The sequence below is a fragment of the Lathyrus oleraceus genome, chromosome 2, assembly GCF_024323335.1.
Source record: "Lathyrus oleraceus cultivar Zhongwan6 chromosome 2, CAAS_Psat_ZW6_1.0, whole genome shotgun sequence".
NCBI lineage: Eukaryota > Viridiplantae > Streptophyta > Magnoliopsida > Fabales > Fabaceae > Lathyrus > Lathyrus oleraceus.
Genome location: NC_066580.1, coordinates 457,728,885 through 457,743,897, shown reverse-complemented (window position 1 = coordinate 457,743,897; position 15,013 = coordinate 457,728,885).

The following is a 15,013-nucleotide window of genomic DNA, read 5'->3' as shown; positions in this document are numbered from 1 at the left end:
AAAATATCTAACAACTACATGAAAAATCTATATTATTAAAACTTTTTTAAAAACCGATAATTTATAGCATGATAAAAGCGTAATTATAGTCCTCTAAAAAAGTATAAGATACCATTTAGAAGGTGGCATGAATATTTCTCGCATTTCTCTATACGTAGAAAAATACTATTAGTATTATAGTATTATAAAATTTATAATCTGATACCATTTTTTTTTAAACTGACTTATAATAAAAAAATAGAAGTATTATTTAATTTTAATCATACCATTCTATCAAAAATAAATTCTTTTATCTTTAAAATTAACAATAATTACCAAACAAGTTTAATTTTAAAATAGCTTTTAAGACTAAAATTAGTCTTGCAAAACAAAGCTTAAGTTTTGCAGTAATGAGGTTAATTAAACCTCTGCTCAATTTTATTTTACTAGAAGTATGCTTGAATGTAATGTTAGAATGTTGATCTTAAAAGCTAACCTGTGCTCAATTTGGACATTTAGGTGGAGGGATTTTCAAGTGTCCAAATTGAAGATTATATCTTGAAAAGCAATTATAAAGTTTGTAATGATACCAAGTCTAGTATCCAAAAAGCCATCCATCAACTACCACGTCAAAGATTTTGTATTATAAGCTTGATAGCGATCACATCATCTTCCTAAATCTACACTAAATTTCAATATTCAAGCACTGATTTCTGCATTATTAGTGTCACCACCATTGGTTTCTATCTTACTCTATAGGATGGATAAGATTTCGTTCGGTTTGGCTCGGGCTCAAACTGCTTAATGGAACCAAGATATCGTTTGGAACCGTTTTTTTTTTAATTTTAGAAATAAGCTTTATTGAATTTTGATAATTTCGATTTAGTTTTGATTTGATGATTTTATTTGAAAAAATTTTACTTCATACCCCTGCAGTTATACCAATATTCATATATTTTTTTATAATATCAATTTTATTTTTGTTTGTTTTTAATCAATTTACCATTTCATTTTTAACCGTTCAATTGAGACTTTCGAAAATTGCACTATTCATCCTCGTACTAGAACTCAATGGAAACAACTTCTGGTATGTTTTTTTCCAAATCGGAAGACTTCGTGAAAAACATCCGATTTTAATGCATAACGTGTTTTGGAAGACTTACTTGAATAGTTTCGATTCAGTTTTGAAAAAAGAACGTTTTGGAACACTTATCATATGTGTTATGTTTAATAGAGTAACATATACAGGAAGTCTTTCCCAAAGACTTCCGGTGTGTTATTTCTGTGACTCGGTCTTTGCAGTTTTCCGGTTTGCATTTTTAATTATTTTTTTACTTTTTTTTATTATGAAAGTATGAAAATTCTTTCTCAAGTATGTGTAGATACTTCTGATGTTTTTTTAACTACTCAAAGATTTGGTACACGAGAAGAGGTGATCAGGTGGATTAAAGAGGTTGTAATCCATAATAAAGTAACCGTTATTATCACTCGTTCAGATACTGAAACAGACAAGAGAGGGAGAAGTAACAAATTAATATTTGGTTGTGATAAAGGTGGGAAATACAAGGATACTGATAGTAGAACCCAAAGCGCGACCAAAAAATATGGATGCCCGTTTAAAATCAGGTCGACTCCGGTGAAAGATGGGTCTGGTTGGAAGATTGATGTAAAATATGGGGTCTATAATCATGGTTTACCTGATAGATTAGAAGCTCATTCCTTTGTTGGTAGGTTGACCACGGATGAGAAGCAGCATGTCGCTGATTTGACAAAGAGACATGTACCACCTAGACACATATTGCTTTCCTTGCAGAACCGAGATCCAGAGAATGTCACTCGGATTATGCAAATATACAAGCATAAGAGTATGATAAAAAAAGAGATAAGATGTCCTAGAAGTGAGATATAATATTTGTTTAGGCTTATTGAGGATGCAAGCTATATGTATTGAAGTAGAAAAAGGGATGACTCAAAAGTTGTGAGAGAGATATTTTGGGTCCATCCCGATTCACTTAAGTTGTTGAATATTTTTCTATTGTGTTAGTTATGGATAACACCTACAAGACAAACAAATATAGACAACCTTTGTATGAAATTGTTGGCATGACATCAACCGAGTTGATTTTTGCTATTGCATTTGCGTATATGGAGTGTGAGCAGACAGAGAAATTTTGTTGGGTATTAGAGAAACTTAAAGAATTGTTTGTGAAGAAAGATTTGTGTCCACAAGTGATTTTGACATATATAGATCTTGCTTTGATGAAAGCAATTGAAATTGTGTTTCCCGAGTCGATTAATTTGCTATGTAGATTTCACATTAACAAAAACGTTGGTGCAAAATGCAAGCAATATGTGGTGAATGACATGCAAAAGACGATAGACATATTATGGATGGAAGTTGTTTGGGCTAGTGTTGAGGTTGAGTATGATCAACAATTACATCAACTTGAGCAGGCATGTGTTGTTTATAGTGGATTTACTAATTATGTGAAAGACACATGGTTGACTCCATATATAAAGAGATTTGTTGGAGCATGGATTAATCGAGTGATACATTTGGGTAACACGATGACTAATCGGTATGTGTTATATTTTGTATTATGTATTTTTTTTATATGTGATATTTATAATATTTTCAATATGTTGTTTTTTGGGTTGAGTCTGCTCATTGGAAGTTAAAGCAGGTGTTGAGAAACAGTATAAGTGACATGGTCAAATATTGGGAAGTTATGAATAACAACTTGAGGTTACAACTGGGAAACATTATAGCTTCTTTTCAAAAAAACAATACGAAGTTAAACACATGCACATAAGTCCATTTTATGGTAATTTGCATGGTTCAGTGTCTCGAGCTGCTTTGAGACGTATTGCTGAAGAGTTATTGAGAGTTGATTATGTTGGAACTAACAAGCAAATATATGGTTGTACTCTTAGAACATCTTATGGTTACCTTATGCTTGTGAGTTAGGAAGATACACATTTGGTGGTATACCAATACCAATAGATGTTGTTCATGTTCATTGGAGGAAACTAGCTATGGAAGTTGAGTTAGAAGTAGGTGCAAATGATGGATCAGAGGTGGATATGAGTTGTGCAATAAATGAATTGTGGAAACAGTTTAGGTCATTATATGTTGTTGGGAAAAGGGCATTAAAAAGTAGGGTTTGTGAACTTGCCTACCCCACAATGACTTCATTGTGTCCACCACCTGAGAAATTAAAAACCAAAGGAGGAGTGAAGAAGAAAGGGAAAAAACAGCAGGATATGATGTTTATAGGGATCCTTCGTATCATGAATATGTTGATAAGGCATCTCAGTCTTCACAGAGGCAATCTCAACCATCACACACTTCGAAGAAGGTGAAAGAATCAAAGAAGCAACCACAATCAAAGAAACATTTCACTCTTCAGTTTCCTAATCATATTAGGTCATACATTGAAGATGTAGTTAATATTGTATCAAATGGTAATTGTAGATTTAGAGTCATTGCATCATTGCATGGATATGGTGAGGATGGTTGGTCAGTGGTTCGTCGAGACTTGGAGTTGGAAAAGATAGACAAGGAAAGATCAAGTTTGTATGACAGGTTATTTTGTAATCAGTTAGCAGAAGTGAGAGAATCTTTGATGATAGAATCCTTTGGTTCACATCCACTACAAAAATGGTTAACTCTATCAGATATGGATTACTTGATAGCGAATCGCTATAATGTTGTACTTGTCTGTTTATGTAATCCTTGCATGACTTTCTTTCATATGACAAGTTCACATTCACCGAATGTCTCCATTTATTGCATTGGTTTTGTTAACCAAAATCATTGGGTTCAGGTACATACTTTATTTTATATGACTTATTGTTTTAATTATTTTACTTAGTTCACTTTATTAAATATATGTTTTAATTATTGTTATCAGGTAAACATGAAAGAGGGGTTTTCGTTGCATCCAGTCACATTAGATTGGAAGAAGTTTCGTTGTCCAACAACAACGTCTTGGATGTTAGGATTTACAGGACATCTACAATATTGACAATTACGTACGTCTATATTAACATAAATATGTAATCAAAATATGAATATTATATTATGTTAGTTTTAATACATTCAGTTCTAAAAGTTAATACATAAATCAATGTGAACGAGAAATATGCAAAGCTTCAAATAAATCAGCAAATTGTGGGTCTTCCTCTTCGGCATTAACTTGTCTCAGATAACAATGAATCAATATAGAAACATGAGCTCAATTAGGATCAGATGGTCCTGCTTCGTAAACAGGAACTGACACCTCTCTTAGTTCATTACGATAGGGCGGGACCAAACGAGGATGCGAAACACAATAATACCACTCCAGGTATCCATCTTTTATATCAGATGGAGTGGTGGTCAATGTTGTCAGACGGATCACAACAATAATGCTCTGATGGTAACCAATCCAATCAACATCAATATCATTAGCCATCATATAATCAGGAGGTGGGGGTGGAACATACTGCCTGTATCCAAACTGACGTATACATCTGTCAGACAGGTATGGAATAACTGTCTCACCCCACTTCAAACACCCCATGTACAAATATAACTCATCAAACTGGCGTCATCCTCTATGATCCTCAAATGGACACCATATGACGTCGGCAGGTGTTAGCTCATCCAAAATAGGCCGCAAGTCATCCACCTTCAAGACTCCTTGCTTATAGGGTCATCTCATCGCTCGAGGAAGACCAAAATTATTAGTTGGCTTTCAATTCTCTCCTCTTTTCCCAGCTATTGGAAAGTACTCGTGAATCCAACATTGTTACAATATAAAAACATAATAAACAAAATAAGTTAAATTAACATACTTTATAAAATTAATTAACACATAATAAACAAAATTAAATTAAATACTTGTAGGAGAGTAGGATATCCACTGAGATGCATGCAATTGAACATGGACGCATCTCCAAGGTATCTGTATAGGATAACCAATGAAGCTGCTCCCCAACTGTATCCTGAACATCTGTCTAAGTCCGTAAATAGTAAAAGATATCCTGCCTCGACAAGCGTAAAGGTCTTGTCGGAAAAAATTATGGAACCCACCAACATCAACAAATATTCTCTAGTCGCGTATGCCCAGCTAGAAGCATCTCTATGTTGTACGAATAAATCGTATAACCACTCCAATTTATAATAAGAATCCCTGCCGGTACAAATATGTGCATGTGCCTCACTCTGTGACACTTCTAAGTAGTCAACAACAATTTCAACAACAACCTCTTCATTGACATCTTGAGGGCTCTAGAATACACCCCTGATGGACAAGTGAAGCAGACAAGAGACGTCATCCAAAGTAATGCTCATCTCACCAAACAACATGTGAAATGAAGATGTCTCTAAATGTCATCTCTCCACAAATGTGGATATCAGGTTTGTGTCTATCTTCGTCAAACTAGTTATATGAAGTGAAGATAACCTAGACCTAGAAACCTAACTCTCCATCTAGTATAGAAGAGCTAGTGGAACCCTCGATGTCAGCTTAAGTCTGTGTCCAGTAGCCTTTAACTCTTTCTTCAGACATCTCTCTTGAAAACAATTAAAACACATATTATAAAACATAATATAAAATATTCAAATATTATTCAATTTCAAATATACTTCGTTTATTTACCTCACCAAACCATAAATGTCGAGCAACATGATGCTCGTACTTTACCAAAAGAGACGTATCGTACGACCCTCCTGGATAGCCAGTCGGCTTTGCTGCAGATGTAGATGCGCCTCATCCTAAACTACGGTCGAAAATCCTACCGTTGACATCTTGTCTTCGAACCACTATAAAAAAAATAAAATTATTAAAAAAAACGCATCGGAACACTTCTAAAAAGAGTTTCGGCGTGATAAAAATTCAGTTTGACTTTCGGAACACTTTCCATAAAACTTTCGGTTAATTAAATGAAAATTGGAAGTCTTTTAAGTAGAGTTCCCGTTAACAGTTTTCAAAACTGGAAGTCTTTTAAGAAGACTTCTGGTAAACAGTCTGAAAACCAAAAGTCTTTTTGAAAGAGTTTCGGTTCAACTTCTCAAATCTGGAGCGAACCGGAAGACAAAATGCATGTTCATATTCTTTTTGATGAAATCAAATATTTCAATAGTAAGAGGCTTGGTAAATGTATTAGCCAATTAATAATTTGTATCAATGAATTGTATATCTATCATACCCTTCTGAACACGATCTTTGATAAAATGATGTTTTATTTCTATTTGCTTGGTTCTAGAATGTTGAATAGGATTCTTTGTCAGACATATAGCAACAATATTATCACAAAAGATTGGAATACTGCTTCCACTTATATGATAGTCTTCCAACAGATATTATATTCAGAGTAGTTGTGTGTAACAACTTGCAGTTGAGATATATTATGCTTTTGTTGTAGACAAAGCAATTGTTTCTTGTCTTTTACTAGCCCAGGATATTAGGTTTTCACTGGTGAATTTTCTCTTTATTCTATCCCACGCATAGTCAGCATCACATAATTCGACTAGCTTATAGTCTAGGGATTTCTTATAAAGCAACCCTAGATTGGTTGTTCCCTTCAGATACCTAAAGATCCTCTTAACAATAGTTAAGTGTGTCTCTCTAGGATCTGACTGAAATATTGCACATATACATACACTAAATAAAATATGTGGTCTAGAAGTTTCTAAATAAAGAAGAGATTCAATCATACCTCTGTGCAGCTTCTGACAGACCTTGGTGTTGCTTTCCTTTTTGCTCATGTTACAGGTTTGATGCATAGGAGTGCTTATGATCTTGCAATCATCAAGCTTGACTTCTTCATAAGCTACTTTGTATACTTAGTCTGATATACACAGACTCCCTCTTTGCATTGATTGATTTGAATACCAAGGAAGAACTTCAGCTTTCCCATCATACTCATTTCAAATTCAACCTGTATTGTCTTAGAAAAATCTTGGCGAGGAAGATTTTTTTTTTAGAAATAGAATACTTTGGTTTTTATTTTGTATATGGATGTCCAAAATATGGATTTGTTTAAAACCATATTAATAACATATCCAAAATATGGATTTGGTTAAAAATATACTAATAATTAATCAGTTTTTAATAACCGAATTTGGATATGGATATGGATATGGATAATTTAAATAACTGGTTAATTTGAGCACCCCTAACAATCAAGACCTTGAATACTATGGGCATTAGGACTGGGGCATTGTTTAAAGCACAACAAAAAAGAATTGTCTCCAACGCTTGTCAATCATGATGAGAATGACATGCCACGAGACTTAAGTAACAAAGAATGATGAGTGGGATCGTTCATATCCTTGTCTAGAGTACCTCTGTGTACGGGGCGTATGCCCTATTTATTCAGAGTATTCACCTCCGTTCATAGACTTTAGTGTAATTCAAATCAAATGATTGTCAAGTCTTCTTCTCCACGTGCATCACATCAATACTTCAACATTGCAACACTACTTCATCAATAATACTCTTTTCTTTGGACCAAACATTGCATTCTTTAGACTTCCATACATTTTTTGGTTCAAGTAACTCATGGGCAAAATACCCATTTATAAATCAAGAACCTCTTTTCTTTCTTGTTTTCCTTGTCAGACCTCATGCTTAGGTAAACCTTTTTATCATGCGTGTTTGTCTTGTCAGACTTAGTACTTAGACAAACCATTTTATTTCTTAGTTTCCTTATTAGACCTAATGCTTAGGCAAACGCTCTCGTCATGCATGTTTGTCTTGTCAGACCTCATGCTTAGACAAACCCTTTTCTTTCTTGGTTGCCTTGTCAGACCTCCTGCTTAGGCAAACCCATCTCTCATGCATTATTTGCCTTGTCAGACCTCCTGCTTAGGCAAACACCATTTTTTTCTTTGGCCATACCATTTATTGGTTAATTCCATGCTCTTTTATTCAAACATATTTACTCTATGGATCCAAAAACACAATCATTGGTCCAAAATCGTACTTTTAACTTTACAACTATTTGCAATGCAAGATCTTTTTCAATCAACTCTTTCTTTTTCTTTTTGACACTTAAACCTCTTTCAAAACTTTTATTTCTTTTCATAAAATAACTTTTATAATTTGTTCCTTAGCTGTCAGACTAAAAGCTTGAAGTATCTGAACTAGGATCGATCCAGCTAATGTATACATACTTCTAGAATACGATTATAATTATTCACTAAAATCAACCAACAAATCCATATTTTCTACCATGAACTATGAAGCTCTAATTTCCTTATTGCACTATGAGAATACGTAGGCACAAGGGTCTGAGTCCTTGGAGAACACACTAATTATTAAACCCTTTATCATTTTTCAAGTGACCTTTAGATAGAAACATCCATTCGAGCATAGAATAATCAAAATGGTTTCCATTGAGTGCAACGGATGTGAGGGGTGTTAATACATTCCCATTGCATAATCGATTTCCTTACCCTTTTTCTCTTCCCCTGGGTTTTATCGATATTTTCCCTTTCATTCAAGAATAAATAAAGTTTGATGGCGACTCTGTTGTATCTTCGAGCATACGGTGCGCTTAGGTATTTTTCACGTCATGACACTATGTTTGAAGGCATTTTGGCATTTGTGAACTGCATGTCTGATGCATATTCCTTTTTTGCCTTGCAGGTTGTAGTCAACATGAAGCATCATGTCATGGCATGGCATGGCATTGACCTTTACTTTGGTCATGAAGAAAACGTGTACATGGAGAAGTCTTGAAGAGGAATTGAACTGAAAACTAGATGTGGTTGTTGACTTGAAGATGGATAAGCCTTAGGATGAATTTTGAAATCTTGGTCAATGGTCAACTGTTGACCAAAAGTCAGCAGTTGACCAAAAAGTCAATTGTGTCTACTTTTTGTAATTTATTTTTTCTCTTGTAGTTTTCTCATTCTATTTGTAATATCTTGTAAATTGACTCTTGTAGTGACTTGTAGTCCAAGCAATAAAGAATTTCCCTCCTTTCTCAATTTGAAATCAAATTCTCTTTGAATGAGATCTTCCAATTGGAATTTCTTTCTTCAACAGTGCATCTAATATTACAAGCGTCCCAAAAGGTAAAATCAATATAAATTGATTAACAAGAGTCAATCTTCCATGGTTGACTTGTTGAAACAAAAATCAACTCAAAGCTAAATGTGAATATCTTTGCAAGTCTTCTTTTCCAAAGTCTCTTTTTCTTCCAAATGAACCAACAAAAAACTAAAACAATCCAAGGTAACTTATTCCCCAAGCAACTATTCACTTGATCCACCATGTTGAGAATATTGATTATAATAAGTCTTCTAATCCAAAAATCATTTGATCATGGGGAAAAAGGTCCATACACTGAGAATCCAAAGTTGACCAGTTAAATCCAATGTTATTGAACCTTTGACCTGATAATGCCACAATATGCAAATGCAGATGAATGAATATAAATTACTCATAAATGAATATCTAGAGGAATATGTACGCAATTGCTCAAAGTCATAAGCCATATAAAAATAAAAGGGGTAGGGAAAATTTGGGGTATGACAGTATGCATATCTCGCTTTTGTCAACTTCAACTGGGCGAAACCCTTTTTTTTTAATTTAGGTTCTTAGAGATCACCCGTCTTGTCGATCTAAAATCAATACTAAAGAATTTATGCCCATACATTTGAAAAGTTGTGAAACTGTATTATTGTTCACCCTCATTTACAGTGACGGGAAAATACAGTTCAACGAGTTTGAGCTGAAGAGAGATGAAGATTTAACTGTTATGTGGAGTACATTTCACTATTATGAAACAAAAGGTATGATCGAGCTAGATGCGAAGAATCTGAGATCGACCAAATATATGATGAAGTTGTTGAAATGTCCTACTTGATGATGAAATGTATTTTTTTATTTACGTTAAATGATTATCTATGTAATTTTTTTTGTACGTCATAATAATTATTGATGTTAACTTATTTATGTTTTTGCACTTGTTTTATTTTTTCATATGTTTCTGGTTTAGTATTTTCCGGATATACACTTCTGAAAGTTATACGGAAATACATCTTCATATCAAATTTTCTCATAAACTAGGCTCTAACTCACTTATGGATGGATTAGGGTTAGCTTTAATTTTTCATTAGAACAGGGGAGTAACCCTTAGGGTGGAAAGAACAATTCCCTTTTCTCAATGGTCTCCCTTTTCTAAATGGTCCAGTTATCGAGTTCGACTTATATATCTTTTACACATGTGTACTTCAATTTTTTCAATGGTGTAGATTAAAGGTTACAAAATTAATATTTTTTAAATTAAAAAATTGAACCCATATTTTAACACCATCCCCCAATTTTCGATAATATCCATATTACCTGTGACAAAAATTTACAAAAAAGTGCGCATGAAAAATTCGATAGAACGAATGAAATTTCCGATATAAATAAAAAAATCAGGTAGTGTATGTTAAAAGTCTGGTATGTATTTTACCAGTTTTTTTTATAAAAATGGTGTATATAAAAACTTACCAATTTTTTTAAAAAAACACCATGTTGTACCGGATATTTTGCAACACCTTGAAAATTTCGATAGTGTAAAATCACCGGTTTTCTTAAAAACCTCATGCATTTACCGAATTTTTAGAAGAACTGCAAAATATCAGGTAGTGTAATTTCAACGGTTGAGATTTTTCCTATAGTTTTGTACGGCTATGATTGCACCAACAATTATGTGTGATCCAAAATGAATCTAAACTTGTATAAATAGGGATCATGTGTTGTTAACAAAAAAATATTAAAATGGATCATTGTTTGTTTATGGCATGCGTGTACTTCAACTAGGTGAAACTTCCAGTTAATTTTGGGCTCCCAAAGGACACCACATGTCTCGCTCTTCTGAGATCCAATTTTAATAATATGTTTCTCGACACCGAGAACAAATAGGTGAGTAAGATCGAGTTTCGTGCACCATGGATTAATATTGATGGAAGGGTAAAATACAACCATATTAAGTTGAAGACTGGTGAAGATTCGAAGGTTATGTGGAGAGCATATCATTGTAGGCTAACAAAGGGGCTGATAGAGTTTGATGTGGTGATTTCTAGATCCGTCGATGATATAATCAAGATGTTGAAACGTCCAAAATCATATGGCAGTGTCTATGTTTTTGTTATTTATTACTGTTAAGTTATGTAATTATCTGTGTTTCTATGTTAGGTTAACTTAATTATAATGTGTTAAGTTATGTTCATCTTGCAATAATAAAAGCAACAAAATGTTATCTTATAAACTATACGATGCAAATGTTTGAGTAATAATACACATAATATACAAATAATACAATAATAATAGTAATGTCTACATAGGTCCCCCATGAGTTATGTGTGTTGCATGTGATGCGAAAGTATAAACCTCATAATATGGGTTTACCAAACCCATGAGGGTATCCATAATGACTGCTATCATCTGCAGAAGATGTTGGTAATCCATACCCCATTGAGGCGATGGAACAATGTCATCTCCATGCTCAATAGATGGGATCATGCGAGGGTGTGATACAGTAGGGTACCACTTTATGTAACCATCCACACACTGCACAATAAATTAAATCTCCACTGAATGATCTCCAATGGCACATGCATAACTGATAATATTACCCATAAACCATATATCAATGCTCTTAGATGGAACAACAAGTACTGGTCATGGAATGTCCTGGACATATCCAAACTGGCACAAACACATCTAGGTCAGTGTCTAGCCTCTAAGGAAGTCTCCAATCATAAATACCCAGAAAAATGGAAGTCTCATCAAACTCCTGATGCACTTGATGGTCTGCGTAGGGTGTCCAAATGACAACATCTAAGGTCAGTGCATCGATACTTCTCTCGTACTCTAGAAGATTACCTAGATGTAAATGCATGCCCTTCTATATCTTGGCCAATGTGGACCCAACTTTGGTAGCAATAACATGTCTCTCACAAATGAAGGGGAAATGCTTGTATATCTAACACTGCACAGGGACGTAGGCAATTAAACAAATTTCATAAATAAGAACTAAATTAATAAGAAATGATAAATTTGTATACCTAAAATAGAATCATATAACTGATGAGCTTCCTCATCTCAAAGACAGTCGCCTCTCCAAGTGCATCATATAAAACAATTAATGCAACACCCTCCATGCCCAGCTAACATCGATAAGGTTACCAAACAACAACATGTATTTCAAATCGATATATACATGTGACTTATCTGCTATGATAATACATCCTACAATATGTAACATGTATACCCTAGCTGCTACCTCATACATAAAGTGTTGCACCAACTCCGCATACCTATCCCGAAGCCAAGATAGGCGAAAGTGAGCACCCATGTTAATCATAAACTCCTCTAACACTTTTGCTTCAGTAACCCCAAATTTTGTATAACAGTAATACATTATAGTTGTTGGCTAATGAGATGAGTGGTGAAAAAACTACCCAATAGGGGGAGATGAAACAAAAAGGATGCATCATCCAAGGTAACTGTCACCTCACCAAACAGAATATGAAATGAAGATGTCTCCTTCTGCCATCGCTCAACAAAGGATGGCAATAGTGTGATGTCGAGCATGGTCAAAGAATAATCCACCAATTAAAGGAGACCATAATCATTGACAATCACCATGACCTCCTGCAACATCAGGGCACTTAAGAACTTCTTCGGCTTCCCCCCATAGGTGGGCACCTTTAGTGGCAGTCGGTCCTCTAAAATTAATAAGTAAAAAGCATTAGTTATTTTCAATGTATCAGTAATAAAAAAACATGTTCAACATAACACATATATACCTCTCCCACCATAATTTGAATGTCATGTGATCGACATATCCAGTGAGCATGTAACCGTCACTAGTCCCTCTGTGATACCCTCTATCCATGTTATAGACGACTTCATTAAAGGTAAAGCATTAAGCTTTGTATCAGTCGGAGGAGTAACCTATATATCATCTGTAGCATGAGCCTTTGTATTAGGTTGAGGAGTAACCTATGTATCAGTTGGAGCCTCTATTTCAGAATGACAGGGCACCTCTATCTCGACCACCATCTACATGTCATCCTGACCCTCTATATCCTCATATGCTGCTTGGACATCCTGAACAACTGTAGCAATAGGCTCATCATTAGGATATTTGGTGCATACATCATCTCTAGAACCACTACGTCGGATATAGTGGGGTGCACGAAACTGCTCGATCGCCATCTTTCTCCTGTGAGAATCGACCAGGGCTACTCTTCCTATCCGAATATGCAAATCTTTGATGTCATATGCCCTTGCACGAGCCATCGCAACAACAATTACAACTCTATCATGCATCTTATAAGCAATCGTCATGTCTGATCCTCTAGTCCTCACTACAAATACAAATAAAAAATGAAATATGAACTACCATATTTAAATATAAAAAATCTGGAAATCATCATGATTTACCTAGATTTTTTGAAATATCTGTTTAACCTAAGCAACAATTCCACTACCAATTTTTTTCAAAATAATCGCTATAACTGCATACATTTTTATCGATTTTTTCAAAATATATACGGTATCACTACATGCATTTTTACTGATTTTTCCAAAATATCCGATTGAAAACATGCCTTTTTACCAATTTAAAAAAAGTATTCGGTAGATAATATGCGATTTTATCAGAATTTTCAAAATGTTCGGTATAAATGCATTAGAAACATGAGTTTTTATCATACATTTCTAAAAATTTGGTAAAAATGCATGATTTGTTTCAAAAAACCCGATGAAAAACAAAAAAATGGTAAAATTGTACACTTATTGATCATAAATTTGGTACTTTTAATGAACTATCCCGTATGAGTGATAACTTTTCAAAAATTTCAAAAATTTATAATAGAATAGCGAAATGAATTTTTATCGAACAATGTTAATATGGTAAAATCATAACATTTGGGGTGTCAGGTTAGGATATTACTTTATCCATCCTATAGGGTGAGGGTGAACAAACTGAAAACTCGATTTACCTTTCCAGATTTCGGAGATGCATCTCCAGACGCACCTAAAATGCATAAACCTCTACACTTTGTGAGTGAGACACCCCATTTTACAAAAATTTAGTCCAGATATGCATCTCCTGAATATCCGAAGATGCATTGTAGTGGAAGCCACATGTGTGGAATGACATTTGAAAGAATTCATTACTAGAAATATTGTAGAACATGGGAAGAAAACACCTAATAAGTTATTATTCATTGACAACGAGAATCCATATAAGAGACTATAATCAATGTATGAGAATATGCTTCCAAATTTTAAGACTCAATCATGAGAACATGGTTGGATTTTAGGCATGTGGTGATGCATATTAAGGGAGAGATGGATATTTTAGGGATAAAAGGAACTCAACAAAAACTGCAGATGATACTAAAAACTGGCATGGTCAAAAGTGAAAATTAAGGAGGAACAAAACTGAAAAGAGAAATACGAGAATAGTGGGATCAAGTGGGAGGAGTCAGTAATGAGAATTTTGTTGATGGGAAAAAATGTTGTTGAGTATGGAACTTTGCTTTGAGTTTTGCATGGGGGTTTTCTTCTGAAATAGTTCTTACTATTAATTAGTAAGATTTTTCATCTTTCCATGCATTGGGTTCTTGTCATAGTGTAACATGAGCAATAATTAACAGGTTACAGAAGTGCATTTCTAAATGATTCTAGAGTTGCATCTCCAAAAAAAAAAAATTGGATAAAATTGGGTGGCTCATTCACTCAAGCATTAGGAGTGTGAAATTTTGATGCGTCTGAAGATGCATCTACGGAATCTAGGGGCTTTTGTGACTTTTCAGCATGGTGAATTAGCATCCCTAAAGGTGGGAAAAGTAATACCCCCAGGTTAAAGTGTAGGGTGACTGATAACATGAAATAGTATCATATTCTAGGACTCAATTTAATTGAATTATATTATTATTTACTTTAATTTATTTCATTTTATCAGATATTACGCGGTATTTTCTTTCTATTTATCTCAGGTAGTTTATTTGAAGCACAAGTAAAAAAGGAAG